General features: G+C 42.4%; 1 protein-coding gene across 1 annotated transcript in view; it reads right to left on the bottom strand.

Moving 5' to 3' along the window:
* Positions 1-15,401, bottom strand: part of tenm3 (teneurin transmembrane protein 3) — a 712,909-nt gene extending 697,508 nt beyond the window's left edge. The window contains exon 1 of the mRNA XM_052020035.1: positions 15,170-15,401. The gene's annotated coding sequence lies outside the window, so the exon portion shown is untranslated. The remainder of the gene's footprint in view (positions 1-15,169) is intronic.
* Between the last annotated feature and the right edge of the window lie 589 nt (positions 15,402-15,990).

The raw sequence follows: 15,990 nt of genomic DNA, 5'->3' as shown, positions 1-15,990 counted from the left end.
AATAACTCCAGCCCTTCAGCAATCAAATTGGATTGAATCAAATACCTTCTCTTAACAGTCATCTACTGGGTTTTAGATGCAACATAAAAGCGCACCGAGCCAGTTAGAAAGATAACATAAAAGAATATCCTTCATAGCAGCTCTGACCAATATGTTAACCTTTGGCCAATTGTGGTGACTTGGGAATCCAGATGTGCTGAACTGCATTTCTGATTAATGCTTAAAAAATGCATATTGTACAACAACAGAATTTCATAACTCAGCTTTAACCTTTCAATGTCCTCATTGATAGATAGAATGCAGCATTTTCAAAATTTATTCTTCAGGACTTGGGTGCAGGAGATTCAGCATATCATCTAAGACTCTGACAAACATCTAGAGATGTACAGTGGAAAGCATCCTGACTGGTTGCATCCCAGCCTGGTGTGGAAACTCCAAGGCACGGGAATGCAAGAGGCTATAGGGAATGGTATGGTTAGCCAGTTCCATCATGGGTACATCCGCAAGAGGTGATGTCTCAGGAAGGCGACATCCATCATCAGGGACCCCTACCATCCAGGGAATGCCCTCTTCTCGATGCTGTTATCAGGCAGGAGGTACAGGAACCTGAAGACGCATACCTCAAGGTTCAACAACAACATCTTCCCCATTGCTCAGGTTCTTGAACTGCCCTCACAAACCCTTAATGTTACCTCAGACTATATTTGTTTTTCTCTCTGTCAACTTGCACTAGTGTCGTTGTGTTTATTTTGTTGTGCAAGTCATGTATAAATTATGTTAATTTAAGTTTATGTTCACCTATGTTTGAAATGTACTGAGCTGCTGCTCCAAAATGCTAATTTTCATGGCTTTTATACCGTGTTTGTATGCCTATGACAATAAGTGCAAGCTTGGCATCACAGGCAAGGCCAGCATTTATTGCCCATCCCTGATTACCTCTGAGAAGGTGGTGGATTGCTGCCTTCATGAACCACTGCACTCCTTCTGGTGAAGGTACTGCCATAAAAAGTTTTAGGATTTAGATCCAATGATAATGAAGGATCAGCAATATGTTTCCAGAATAACAGTCTGCAACTTGGGGTGGGGAGGAGGTGGGGAGAACGTATGGATGTGATGTTTTCACATGCCTGATGCTCTTGTCCATCTTGGTGGCTGTTGCAGGTTTACTCCCACCATCACTTAATTTCACATCACACCCAGTGAGTCAGATAGTTTCCATATGATGGTGTAGGGCAGGCACGGCAGTGTAGCGGTTAGCGCAAATGCTATTACAGCATCAGCGACCCACGTTCAATTCTGGCTACTGTCTGTAAGGAGTTTGTACGTTCTCCGTGTCTGCGTGGGTTTCCTCCAGGTGCACTGGTTTCCTCCCACATTGTAAAGACGTACGGGTTAGGAAGTTGTGGGCATGCTATGCTGGCGCCGGAAGCATAGCGGCACTTGTGGGCTGCCCTCAGAACACTCTATGCAAAAAAAAATGCAGTTCACTGTGTGTTTCGATATACATGTGACTAACAAAGATATATCTTATCTTATCTAGTAGTTAAACCTGCTCCCTTGCAACTCCAGGAAGCTGGGTCTGATCCTGAGTCCCAGTGCTTTCGGCGTGGAGTTTGTACATTCTCCCCACAACTGCATGAGTTTTCCTGGGATGCTCTGGTTTCTTCCCACATCCCAAGGTCATGCTGATAGGTTAGTTGTCTCCTCTAAATTCTCCCTTGGTGTAGGTAAATGACAAAAGAATCAAAGAAGAGAGTTGACAGGCATGTGGTGAGAAAGTAAATTCAGGATTAAAGGGATTGAGAGACAGCATGGATGCAAAGGGCCGAATTGCCTCATTCTGTGCCTCAAAAAGTAAATGACCCTCACTGCATTTCATCCAGAGGAGAACACGGAGGTGGGTTTTGCATGTGGGAGATTTTGAGCATGGGAAGTCTTATCCAAGGCAGGGCAGAGAAAGAAAGCGAATGCTATGTTGGCATTCATTTCGAGAGGTATAGTGTATAAAAGTAAGGAAGTGTTAATGAAGTTCTACGGGGCACTAGTGAGGCCTCATTTGGAATATTGTGCGCCGTTTTGGGCCCCACATCTTAGGAAGGATGTGTTGACGTTGGAGAGGGTTCAGAGGAGATTTACGAGGATGATTCCAGGAATGAAAGGGCTTAACGTGTGAGGATCGTTTGTCGGCTCTTGGACTGTACTCGCTGGAGTACAGAAGAATGAGAGGGGACCTCATAGCGACATTTAAAATATTGATAGGAAAGGACAGAGTAAATGTGGCTAGGCTGTTTCCCTTGGTGGGTGAGTCCAGGACCAGAGGGCACAATCTTAGAATTAGAGGGTACAGTTTCAAAACAGAGATGAGGAAAAATTTCTTTAGCCAGAGGGTGGTGAATTTGTGGAACTCCTTGCCACGTACAGCAGTGGAAGCCAGATCAGTGGGGGCGTTCAAGGAGGAGATAGATAGATATCTAAATAGTCAGGATATCAAGGGATATGGAGATAAGGCCGGTAATTGGGATTAGAATAGTTTTTTTTCTTCTTCTTCTTCCCCCATTCCCCATTTCTCATTTCTATTTCCCTTTCCTTGGAGCAGACTCGATGGGCCGAATGGCCTGCTTCTGCTCCCTTGTCTTGTGATCTTGTGAACTTAGGCTCCAGAGGAGGAGATCAGACAAGAGTTCTGCTGCAGACGGCTCAGAGGGGGCAGCCTAGAGAAGGCGACTGATGGCTAAGCACAATCAAACGCCTGGTGAACTGGGAAGTCTGCCAGAGAGCCAGCAGGCATTCCTAGACTCCAGAATGATGAGAGATGCTTGAGCAAATGTGCAACATGAGGCACATTAGACTGCACCGTGAGCGCTATTAGTCCACATCGCCACAGTCATGGCTGTGGCAAATCAGAGCATTTTTTATTATTGGCCAACGCTGAGTCACTTTAAAACTTGAGCAGTATTTCTCCAAGGACCTGCAAGTATGTTAATAAAAACACACTACTCACAATATCAGCTTAATAGAACCCAGGTATTGTTTAATTGTCTGCATTTACAGGGGTAGTAGCTATTTATCTCCAATCTTCTTAACTGTAATTTAAACACAACCATTTCTTTAGTTCTGTTTCTTCCCGTTCGTGAAGAATTTCGAATTGCTGCAATTCCATTCATCGGAACTGCACATCTGCAAATGTGAAGCACACGAATCCCACTTTATCAAGACTGTTCACTTTTGAACCCAAGGCTTTCGCCTTTCAAGCCGATTGGGTTCATTGGTCCACATATATTAAAGGAAGAAAGCCCCTTTGATCTGGGTTCAAGTCATCCACAATGCCTGTCAGTGGTGCTTTGATCTGCTTTCAGAATGGCTCCACAAAACAGCGACAGTGACCAGTCAATACACGTGCAAATGGGTGTCAACAGGCTCTGAAGAAAGGCGGAAGGATCATGCAACACTGTTACCCTGCACCCCCCCCCCCCCCCCCCCCCCCCGGTTTAATGTATTTCCCACATCACGCCAACTTTGTGCGATCTTCTGGAAACACAAGAGACCGCAGACACCGGAATCTGCAAGGGGGAAAAAAACTGCTGGAAGAACTCAGCAGGTCAAACAGTATCTATGAAGGCAAAAGGATGGTTGATGTTTTGGATCAAGACCCTGCATCAGGAATGAGAGTGCAGAGGTCAGTGTAAAAAGAGGTGAGAGGGAGGGGTGAAACAAGGCTTGTCGGAGATAGGTGGAACCAGGTGAGGGGCGAATGATGGGGAGATGGAGTTAGGTCGGGGGGCGGGTGGGGGAGGGTGAGGGAGAGTGTTGAGACAGAGGCTGGCTTTTTTCAATTTCTCAGCTCACTTAATTAGAACCTGGCAGGCAGTGCAATACACAAGGAAGATAAAGATGATAGAAACACACCTTCACTCAGCTGACACACTCTCAGCCACGGGATCAGATTCAGATACTGACACTGTGTAATTCAGAAGAATGCACAGAAGGCAAACTCTACTTGTGCAGCGTAACACCGAGCACCCACAAGGCGTGGGTGGAAGGAGAGGCAGGGAAAAAGTTGGTGTCAGTGGGTGAGATCCCAAACAAGTTTGGCTGCAAACGAGTACTTCGAAAGGGCAATCTTGAGGGGAGGACTGCTGCATATGCAGAATGAAATGCTCAGTGGAAGGAATAAACTAATGCATGCAAAGTTGAGCAGCAAGGAATTTGTTCTTCCTCTTGATCCTCGGTTCACAAGGGCCAGTTTTTCAGTATCCTGCCAACCACCAGTCATCATGACACCTGCCCTGTTGGGTTGTGCAAACTCCTAAGAATGATCCAAGCAGTGTTCGTCAGTGTTCCTTCATGATCGTCCCAAGAATGATCCAGGCAGAGTTTGTCAGTGTTCTTTCATGATCCACAATATCATACGTGGCAGCATTACTTCCAGTATATCGATGCTGTGTGTAGACACATAGGCAGCAAATCAGCCATCGGCCAAGCCTTCTGTGGAATCATGTCATCCAGTAGTCAACTCTTGGCTTCCCATCATAACTCCAGTGCAGGTGTTCATAAAATGAACTCATCATGATGACTTGCAGGATACCAGGCACTGCCCTGCACGATTTTCGTTCCTGACTTTCAATACCAACTCTTACAGTCACTGTATTTATTAACGTGGCTGGTCCAGTTAAGGCTCTGGTCAACAGTTACACCAAATAAATTGATTGAAGATTCAGTGATGAATACAAGAGAAAGGAGCTTGCGTTCATTCATTCATTGTTCCTGTTTTGTCCATGTACGCTTTGCAGTTAATTATATAAGAACACAAGACCTGGACAATATCCAGACCCGGACAGATAGGTCACATTCACGCCACATAAGTGACGAGCAATGATGATATCAAACAAGAGAAAATCCAGCTATTACCTCCTTGCATTCAATGGTATTACCATCACCAAAACTCTCACGATCAATATCCTGAGGATTACCATTGACCAGAAATTAAAATGGAATAACTATGTACATAGAGTGGCTACAAAAGCAGATCCGAGTTCGAAATCCTCCAGCGGGTAACATCTCCCAGTTCCCTGAAGTCATCTACAAGGCTGAAGTCAGGGGTGTAATGGAACACTCTCCACTTGTCTGGATGAGTGCAGCTTCAACAACATTCAAGAAGCTCGACACCATACAGGACGTAACAGCCTGCTTGATAGGCTCCCCATCCACAACCATTCACTCACTCCACCACTGACATGCAGTAGTAGAAGGTTGTACCGCAACAACTCACCAAGACTCCTTAGACAGTACCTTCCAAACCCATGACCTCTACCAACTGGAAGGACAAGGGCAGCAAAAGCATGGGGACACCACCGCCTGGAAGTTGCCCTCTAGGCCACACACCATCCAGACTTGGAAATATATCACCATTCCTTCACTGTTGCTGGGTCAAAACTCAGAACTCTCTCCCTATGTTCTATGTTCTAACAGCATTGTGGATGTATACACTCTTCAAGGACTGGAGCGGTTCAAGGCAGCTCACCACCATCTTTTCAAGGACATTAATTATTATTCCCTTGAATGAATAATTAAAAACAAAAGATAGCAGGAGCAGGAGTAGGCAATTTGGCCTCTCAAGCCTTCCCTGCCTTTCAACATGGTTACAGCTGATCTGTCCCTTCCCTCAACTCCTTTTCTGTTCCAGTTCTACCTAGCCCTCAATTCACCAATCTTGCAAAAATATAATGACTTGCTCTTCAAACACCTCCAGTGATCTAACCTCCACAACCCTCTCGGGTAGAGAATTCCAGGGAAATGACCACCTCCTTATCTCGTAAGTATGTCCCCTTGTTCATGATTCTCCCAGCAGTAGAAACATCTCAACATCTACCCTGTCATGTCCACTTAAGATCTTATGTTTCAGTAAGATTGCCCCTTATTCTTCTAAACTCCAGAGAATACAGATCTAACTTCTTTAGCCATTCATGGTCAATTATCCGTTCATCTCAGGAATTAACCTAATCCAAAAGTAGGTAGTTAGATCCACTCAGATTGGAGATAGTCATTGCCAGTTACGTGTGTGTGTGTGTGTGTGTGTGTGTGTGTGTGTGTGTGTGTGTGTGTGTGTGTGTGTGTGTGTGAATGTTACATGTCAGTTACTTATCAGCTCAATCCCAGATCTTGATGCATATGAATTGCTTCATTATTTAAGGAATAACTGAAGCAACTGAATGTTGTGATATTGTCAGTATACACCTGCACTGCAGACCTGATGAAGAAACATATAAAAATAATAATTAATAATAAAAAAAATAAAAGAAAACTGATGAAGCTTTGAGAATGGCTAAACCCAGGGTACTGTGTAAGGGTTCAAATACCAGAAGTTCTGAATGCCCAAAATTAGTAGCCAAGCACAAAAGTCAAAGCATATTCCCACCAATCTACAATCCTATTCTTAATCAAACTACCCAGCAGAACAACTGATGCTGAATTAGTTCATGGAGGTAATTTGATCTTTCCCTTCATAAAATAAAATCCTGCCCATGGATTTCCTACTTTTAAATCTAACTTTATCATGGTAGACAGCTTAGTGTGGCTTCACACATGGAATACTCCAGAGCCAAATACACTTTAGCTGATGAAGTAGGAAGATACAACTGCATTTTTTCGGGTTTCAATGATAATACTAAGAGCATACCCAGAGATTTTTACTTTGAGATGTGAATATAGTGACACTATAATAAGGGACACTATGAGACATAAAGGTGCTCTGGAACAAAAAAATCTATCAATGAAACTCGCACTCAACAATGGTTCAGCAAGTTTATCCAGTAAATAATTCACTCGTGCAGACAAGCTTGCATATTTGGTCCCTGGTCAATGTTTATCCTGTTGATCTCAGTCAGAGTGATGGTAAGGATATCACAACTGGCATTACTACAGAGGAGAAGAGGAAGGAACTGGCTGAGAGTTGCTAATCTTGATCATTCTCCACCAACCTTCGTTGGATGTATGTCTGCCCACTTTGGATGAGTAGACTGTCCTTGGCTCTGATGTAGCCCATTGCATTCTCACCTCCTTTCTTATGTAGGAAGTAATTCTGCCATCCATTTTCCAGGCTCACATATGAATGGAGGCATCTTGAACAAGGTGTCAGAGGCAAATGACACTCTCGATAGAGAAAATAGGGAGAGGAAAGATACAAACAGAACGAGTTGCTTTTATCATAAGTTTGATATCAGCAAGATTGGAGGTGTAAAACATTGAATCTGAAGTGAGGTAACCAGGACCCTGGTTCAAACTCTCTCTCATTTGCATTCATAGAGTGTCCCTTACAACTTCGGACCTTCTAAAAGCATTTTACATGAACGAACAATAGCAACAACAACAACTTAACACTTATTGCGGACATCAAATGTAATAAAATTTCCCAAGGCAGTTCGCATAACTGTCAGCAGATAAAATCTGCCGTTGAGCCATTATAAAAGCAGATTATGGTGGATGACCAAAAGCGTGGTTAAAAAGATTGGCTTGAGAAAGGTGCACAAGTGGCAAATAATTTTATATTTGTAGCCGTGGTAGACAGACACTTAAAAGAAGGTAAAGTTTAGAAAATATTGACAAAAGAATAAAATCTCACCCTCAGGGAGAGAGAAAAAAGTCACAATAACTAATAGAAGCTTCGGTTACAATACCTATTATTAGAAATTCTCAGCCTGAATTCTCCAGCATCAGGCAAAAATCACTGAGGTTTTACTGACATCCATTTTATTGACATTTTTGGAGTAAAATTACAGTAATGTGAACGAGGCTTATGAAACAATTACACTGCACAAGTAAATACCAAGACACTAGAAATTAATTAATTTCAAAACAGTTATCGCTGCAGCACTTTGCAAAGTTAATTGGACTGCTGAGGTAGAAAGGATTTTGAGAGCATTACTCCGTACCCCTCTCACACAAGAGTTACTCCATCCGAATCACCCACTAAGCAGCACAAGAATATTACAGTTCACTCACAGACTGCCAAAAACTCCTGTGGACAAACTGCAATAGAAACTGAGGGTCAAGCCAGTTGCCAAAAACATATTTTTGCTTTGGCGATTTCTTTGCTTTAGATCCAAGAAATATTTTTTCAGCAGGCACTGTAAAGAGGTTTTATTTCCTTCTGTGGAAAAAAAATCTTAAAAATTCTCTAAAAATAGTGCTAGATCAGATATAAAAATTAATTCACTGCAGCTGACAAAATACAGACCAACAAAATATTGCAAAATGCTCCAAAAGAAATAGAGACATTGAGACTGCTCACCTTCATCTTAACTGCTGCCTTGTGGCTATTTGCACCACTTTTTTTTATGATCGGATGCAAGAATTAAATGTTTAAACGTGCACTGGGAAAACGATCTCAAATAAACGTAAGCAATTGCAAAAAGCAAAGACTGTTTTGATAAAATATATATGGTGCCGTCTGAAGCGTACACTCTGAAAGGTTGAGCTGTGCATCCCAAAGGCATATGGTTAAAAGGTATATAATGCTATACTGGGCCAATCTATTTACGAGCAGTTCTGATGATAGGACGTGCCATATCTTTTGGAAATGGCCAAACCGTGATTCACCAACATGAATAAATGCTTATGGTGCTGAACAAAAGAGTCTCGATACTCAGTGTAGTCTTCAGACGGAACAAATGCTGCAACTCAGGGTTTTAGGGTGTAAACCCAGCCCTCTAATGCTGAACTTCAGTCACTCCTTTTAAATATAACATACTGTGAAAATCATAGATGTTTTATGCACTCACTATCTTTCTGGACTGCAATTTCTGATCCAACTCCTGGTAGGATTGATTAGTGCAATGAAACAACAGAATAGGAGTTGGATACCTACCCAGGGCAAAAAAAATGGCATTTTACATTTTGAGGCAGAAAATAAGACATGGCGACAAAAGTTAAGTCTCTGAAGCTGGGAACAAACTGTCCGACCTTTGCTCCATTTCAGCATCAAAATATCCCCTGTTGTGATATTATACAAATTCATGGTCAGCCACCTAACAATTTTTTGCTCATCTGGCCTTAAAACCACAAGTGTCTGCAATGCAGTCGACAACGCATTTTCCAGACTTGCCATCCTTGTAACCCTCCTGAATGTTTTCCATCAATACTGCTTTAATTTGGTGGAAAAACTGTATGAGTAAGTGGGAACAAGGAAGGTGGATATAGGAACACAGGAGTGGGTGCTAGATCATGGATGCCAATCACTGAACTTTGGATTAACTGGGACCATTGAAACAACAGCAACAGGTTTGAGGGTGATTTTGTGCCTGTTTACCACTAGTCTTAGGACTGAAACTGCTCCCAGTAAATTCACTTTGGTTGCTTTTCATTGGAGGGAAAAATTTGTAGCTTCAGTTGTCTTGGTTTGAATCCTGGTCCCAGACTTGAAAGGGCACAATTCTAAACCTTTGCTCCGTCCATTCCTTGTTATTTTTCTTTCTACAAGCTGAATTCATTCTGTTGCCATGAGCTGCAATTAAAAGAACCATCTACGTGCATCAAGAAACCACTCAGGATTCAAAACGGGACCCTGCACAAAGGCTCCGTGATCTAGCTCCCATTTAGCACGAATTGTAAAACTTTAAAGAACAAGCTAAAAACAATGGCATGTTGCTACAAGCATTCAAATCCTCTTCAGCATCCCCTGCCCTTCTCCAACAAACAGCACCTTGACATGCAGAAGAGCCTCAATCAATCACCTACAAGGTTAATACAACCTAATAACGCTGGTTTGGATAGAGACTGACGAATAACAGAGGAGCTCATTTTAAATTGATTACAAGTGTGGCACTCAGCATTCACAATGAACACAGTCCTCCAAAGCAAATCTATGCACAAAAGCATTCATCTTCATTAGAAAAAAAGGATACAGAATGAAATTGCTTGGAAATAAAGCATAATACTGCTGTTGGTGGTGGAGGGAAGGGGTTAGTGGTAGAGGGGGAGAGGAGTGATTGATGGGAATCAGATTTCTATCAATGCTCTGGTAAAACCAAAATTACAGAGATATAATAATAAAAGAGCAACCTATCAAACTAAGAATCGTTAATGGCCTCTCAATAATGAAATGTAAGCTTACAAATAAAATATAAACGAGAGCAACAATACAGCATGCGATACACTACATTTGGAAAGAATTTTTGTATTCATATAACTTATCACAGAAATCAGTATAGGAGGCCATTCTTCCCATCAAAGCTGTACAAGTGCAATTCAGCCAGTCCCACTCTCTGAAGCACTGCATTTTTTTCCCTTTTAAGTATGATGATAATCCAGCAGTTTCACAATCCCCATTACTTATATTGGCATTTATTCATTTACATATATTGTCTTTTATTTTAGGTTTATTTAACCGTTCTAATTTACGTTCCTCAGCAACCATAATGGGATTTGAACTCATGTCACAAGATCAGCAATTCAGGTGCTATTACAATAATTTAATCTCTTTTCCAATTTACCCTAAGCATTGACAGAAAAATTTAGCCACAAGACCAGGAAAGTTACAAGCAGCATTGTTTATAAAAAGATCATAAATCAAAAAAACAGTTATAACTATAGCTATACTGTTCAAAAATGAACTGCAATCTCTTTCTTATTTTGAAGAAGCACTTAGAGCAAAAATTTCCTCTTTTGCAACCGTGCTCTTTCTGCATTCTGTACGAACCTAATACACCACAAGGTATGAATTGTTTTGAGTGTTTTCCCCTGGTACAACACCAGCACTCATTTTCATGTTGCAATAATAAAATATAAAGAGATTTCAATGTGCTGTGAGATGCAAAGAAATTTCATTACTCTAAGAGTTAAGAAGCCAATGCACAATCGTACTGCATATTATCTGAGTAATGATGTGTAAACCTTTCCCCTTTTAATTGAAATCTCTATTCTCTTGGCTCACTGTGCAATGGAGAGAGATTTTACAGCTGCAGTGCTCCTTTGTATGTGGATCAATTAATAGTCAATCAGAGAAGCAACGTTCCAAAATTTTACCCAAAAATACTACCGTCTCAATTTTATTTCCTCCTCGACTCTGCAATTTATGCCAGGGTTACAATTCTATGGGCACAGTGGTCCTCTTGCAGTTTTCCTGTGCCTGAGTGTAGACAATGAGTTAATCAGCAGTGCGTAATGATTCAGAGGAGCTTAATCCTACTAGTGACTGATGCCCACAAATAGTAGGACAACTCACTGGCTAGCAAACAGAAACAACATATGTGGGGAGTTCCCACTACTGACTCCCATCCCCACACATGCCCACAATGTTGACAACCCTCCCACCAGTCTGACTTACTGAAGCTAACTGTAGCACTTTCATCCCTGTGCAAGTTGAAATTAGCCCAGATAGCATAGGATAAAGGACAAACTTGGAGACCTTCAACTTCGGTGTTACTTGTCAATGTAACATATAAATAAATATGCATACCCACCAAGTAATGAAATGGTCAAAATCTATTGGAAAATACTGATGGATGTACATATCCTCAGATTTAGTATCACTACTCTTGGCCACATTGCAAATCCTAAATCCCTGCTACATGTGCAAAATGAAAACAGAAGTATTTGCAGGTTCAATAAATTTTTCCAAAGATGTTGAGAAAGGCAGGAGAATTTTATATTTTCCTTGCATTAATGCACATAGTACAGTCAAAATATTAGCGTATCACTGAGTTCCTTGAAAAATAAATGATGGCAGCACATGCACTAGGGTAATTGGGGACAAACATAATGCCTTCCCTAACCTAGACTCAAGCTGCTTTGTCTATGTTTCAGTCACAATACAATCTTGACTCATTACTCACCATTACTCACAACAGTCCAGAGTCCCTGGATGATCAGTAAATTCAGACCTCCTTGGCATATAGGTAGATACAGCATCGAAGCTGAATGCTTTACACCGATAAGTAACATCACTTACAAATGCTCCCCTCCTTCTCCTGCCTTCCCTGCAGGGTACCTTGCTACCCTGATGTACAACTGGAAGATATTGAGAGTTCTGAGGAGGGATTAACTTACTTTCTTTAGCTGATCTTACGACTTTGCAACGGCATACCCAAATTTTAACTCTGTGCACCCTGTCTTGCACAAGGAACAGCAGCAGCAGTGAAAATTAGTATCTTCCAACCAAATGTAGCCCAAAATTTGTCTCCAGTGTACTGAGAGACACCATCCTTCCTATTTATTCTGGTATTATTATATCCATTTATTTTTCCGAAGTTCCTGTATTACAGAGTTACGTCACTGTTAACAGTTTGTATCACTGAATACATCTCTAACAGTATCTAACATCTATCCTGAAGATACCAACAAGGTCAACTTTATTATGCTTTACATCCCACTCACAAGTCCTATTTATTTTGGTACCGCACACTACCGCAGCGGTCTGGCACAAACTGAGGCTTATCTTCTGAACATCTGAGAATCTTCAAACCATCTAAAGATGTGGCATTAACAAACTGACTTTGGAACACACAATTCTACATTAATTTTGAACATGGAAGCTCAGGTAACATTTACCACATTGGAAAATCACTGCAAGAAGCTCTAAATTTTGAAAAATAATAAAGTTCTTCTTTAGATTTATGACCGTCAGTCTTTAAGGTTTTTCTGTCAATACATGAATAGCATAGAAAAGGAAAGTCCACTTTTTTTTAAAAAGTTGTGGAGGCCACCTATATTAACTCATAATTATTTCAGACTCAATTTCAGTTCAGGAAGTGAAAATGTCCAAAAAGTTACGAAGAAGTAATTCTCAACCCTCTGCCCTACCTCCAGAATAAAGTCACCTAAATTAACACCATGCATTGTCTTTCTTGGAGCTGCAATATAGTCGTCTCATCCAAACCAACACCTCTGGATGTAAAGAGGATTTGCATATAGGACAGGGACAAACTTAATTTCCACTGAGCTATGGAAAGGCATCTTAGGATAACGATAGCAGACATGGAAAAAAAAACTCTTATCTCATCGTTTTTCTTTCCAATTGCTTTTTTTTTGGTTTGCTTTTTTTAGCCTTTGCTCGATTTATCTCAATTATTTTTCAAGTTTCTAAAGTATTTAAATGCCAGCTGATTAATTAAGTCTGCAGTTTCCGAAAACGAACTGTCCTTGCATTTTACTTTTAAGTGGATCAATTATGAGAGATTATTAAACATTCTTAGAACAAGTCATTCATTACCAGAACCATCACAACCACGGACGAGTTTCACCAGAAAAGGCAGATTTTTGATGCTTTGCTGGGCTGCACTTCTGTAGATTACAAAAGCGGAAACATCCGCTTCGTGTATTGAATGAACTCCCGTTAAACAGGTTAAGCTACCTGTTGTTTCTCAAGCATTGAACTGTGAGTACTCTTGAACCAGCAAAGGCCATTCACACAAATGTCGCCTCGCCCCAACCTTACCTCCCAAAGTTTCATTGATCCTCCCGAAACTACTTTGCAACGATCTGGTCTCACCTTTCTCTCCCAAACTCCAAAACGACTCGAAATCTCACTAACCTGTTGGGTCACTATTTTATGTTAAAAGAATCTGAGAGTTTCAAACACAGATCCGCTCCCGTGCCATGAATATGACTGCAGGCTTTTATGTATAGGTACCCAGACACGTTTTATAAACATGATTTGTATACTTGCATTCAATTCTTTTGCACGCAACACCAAATATTAGCATATGATCCGGTGTTCCTCCAAATTAATAATCTTATTTATGTAGGCTGAGATGATAATGAATTTACTTTGCGAGTGCTTTATTTAATAGTCTGCTTGGCGTGAATCAGGAGGAACTGGGGTCGCAGAAAGCTCGTCTGTTCGAGAGGCTGGGAAATTCAAATGAAATCGAGTTTAATAAGAGAGTAAAGAAAAGCCGCAAGTGAATGAAATGCCAACTGCTGTCCGACTGAGATAGGGAGAACTAACTGCCTGAGGGAAGGTCCCGGGAAGGGGGAACTGTGGCTGTTCATGGGGATATAATAAAGCGCGACGGAACGGTGTCTCCATCTTAAGGCGCTGAGGAATAAGTGAGGAGTCCCCGCGTTAATTGCAACTGCTCGGATGGGAATGCCGAGTCCAGTGTCTCCGACATGGGCAGAATTAACATTATTTTCCCCTCCCTGCGTTAAAGCTAGGAACGGACTGAGATAACATTGTGCAGAATGCATCGCGTGCAACGATACTGAATTGGGAAAAGCTTTCGGACGTCTGAGCTGCGTCCTGATCCCGTTGCAAACCGTCCCTGTCTCTTGAGGTCCCACAAAGTACAGGGGGACGCGTGCGGGAGAAGCGCCCTGGAGTTCTGAGTCTGCAAGGGTGCGTTTGGCTTTGCAAACTTCTGCCAGGGAGTGGAAGCAGGAGTTACGAAAGGATTGCGAGACTCCGCACGAACGCTGCAACTCCAGATCAGCATCATTGGGCGAAGTTGGAAGAGATCTCCTGGTCCGTTGCGGGGGATTGGTAAAAACAAGTCAAAGGCAACACATTGAATGGATTTCTGCCGCTCGATTTCCCCCTCCAACCTCCACCAGCCGCAACCCACTTTCCACTCTCGCTAACCTAATGTGGAAAACGAAGAGATTCACTATTCAAAACAAACCGACTGCTTTTCTTCAGAGAAAAGACGTTTTGTGCAGCTCTGCTGAAAGAAGCAAGTTGGTGAATCACAAACAGTAATCAGGTAGGTGGCATAACATGTGTCTGGGAGAATGCATCGCAACTTCCGGAAACAACTGGCCAGAGAAACAACATAAATAAAACCCAGTAACATCCGCAAGGCTGGGGGCTGCAATCTGAAACTCCAGCTCATTCTCCAAACACAAACTCCACTGTCAACGACCCCAAATCCGCAACAACCCCTCTGCTGCCCCACGCAACTCTCCTCTCTCAGCCACACTGCTCGGGAAAGTCAATCCCACGCACAAAGAGCCGCAAGACAGAGGAAAAAAATAACAAAGTTTGCAAAACGATTTCAAGTGGCACAACTTAAAAATATCAACAGTGTATATTGCCTCTGATTCCAGGCTTGTCGAAATGGAGGTTCGTATTGTTAAAGAAATCCTTCTTAGTATTGTCCACACAGAAATAATTCTAAACAGTTTCACTTAAGAATGTTCGAATACACATGTAAACTAAAGTAAACCATATACATACCGGTCGTTTGTGTCTGTGGTACGCAGGTGAACGGTGTACACACAGATAGTCTCAACAGATGCAGAGAGAGAGAGAGGGAGGTGGGGGTAGCTCTCCAGAACCGCGCTGTGCTTGAACAGCTCAGTGTGGTGTGTGAATGGAGCAGGCAAGCGACTGCTGATCCTTGTGTAGTTAACTGACAGGCACACATGCCAGTGCGCCGCCACACAGGACCTGACCGAGCAGCTGGGGCGAGCGGGCTTTCTCTTCCCACACACACACACACGCACTCAGCGAAAAAATGCCCGGCAGTGCAGCCGATCGCTGCTGAAGGGTGTCCTGGGAGAACACCCTTTTGGCGGGCTGGCGGATGGATTGGGGGGGGGGGGGGGAGGTTGGATGAAGGTAGGCGGGAGTGGTTGAGCTTTGTCGGAGGTGCTGGCGTTTGCAGTGTGATACACACACCCCTCTGTCTAGCGAGGCCGCTGCAGAGAGCGCCCGTCCTCCCTTGCTGTGTCCAATCAGTGCATCAACGATTCAATGATTTAAGGGGTCAGCCATAAATAAACCTGGTGGTGAATAATGCCTCGCTACTTGTTTTCCGAAACTGCTATGCGACGGGACGCAGTTAATTACTATCACCAACAACACAACATGATAGTTTACGGTTGTGCAGCCCCGCGCTCTCGTTAACCCCTGTGTGTCAGCACCTAGTCCCCGCCAAAGGTCCACTAACCCTCTTGTGTTATGTATTAGTGTTATGTTTGGGGTTGCCTTCGAGGATGGAATCCTTTTTTATGTTATTGTATAAAGGTTCTCGTGGTTAGCGATCTGTTCGCGCC

The sequence above is a fragment of the Pristis pectinata genome, chromosome 7, assembly GCF_009764475.1.
Source record: "Pristis pectinata isolate sPriPec2 chromosome 7, sPriPec2.1.pri, whole genome shotgun sequence".
NCBI lineage: Eukaryota > Metazoa > Chordata > Chondrichthyes > Rhinopristiformes > Pristidae > Pristis > Pristis pectinata.
This window is presented reverse-complemented; position numbering and strand designations above follow the sequence as displayed.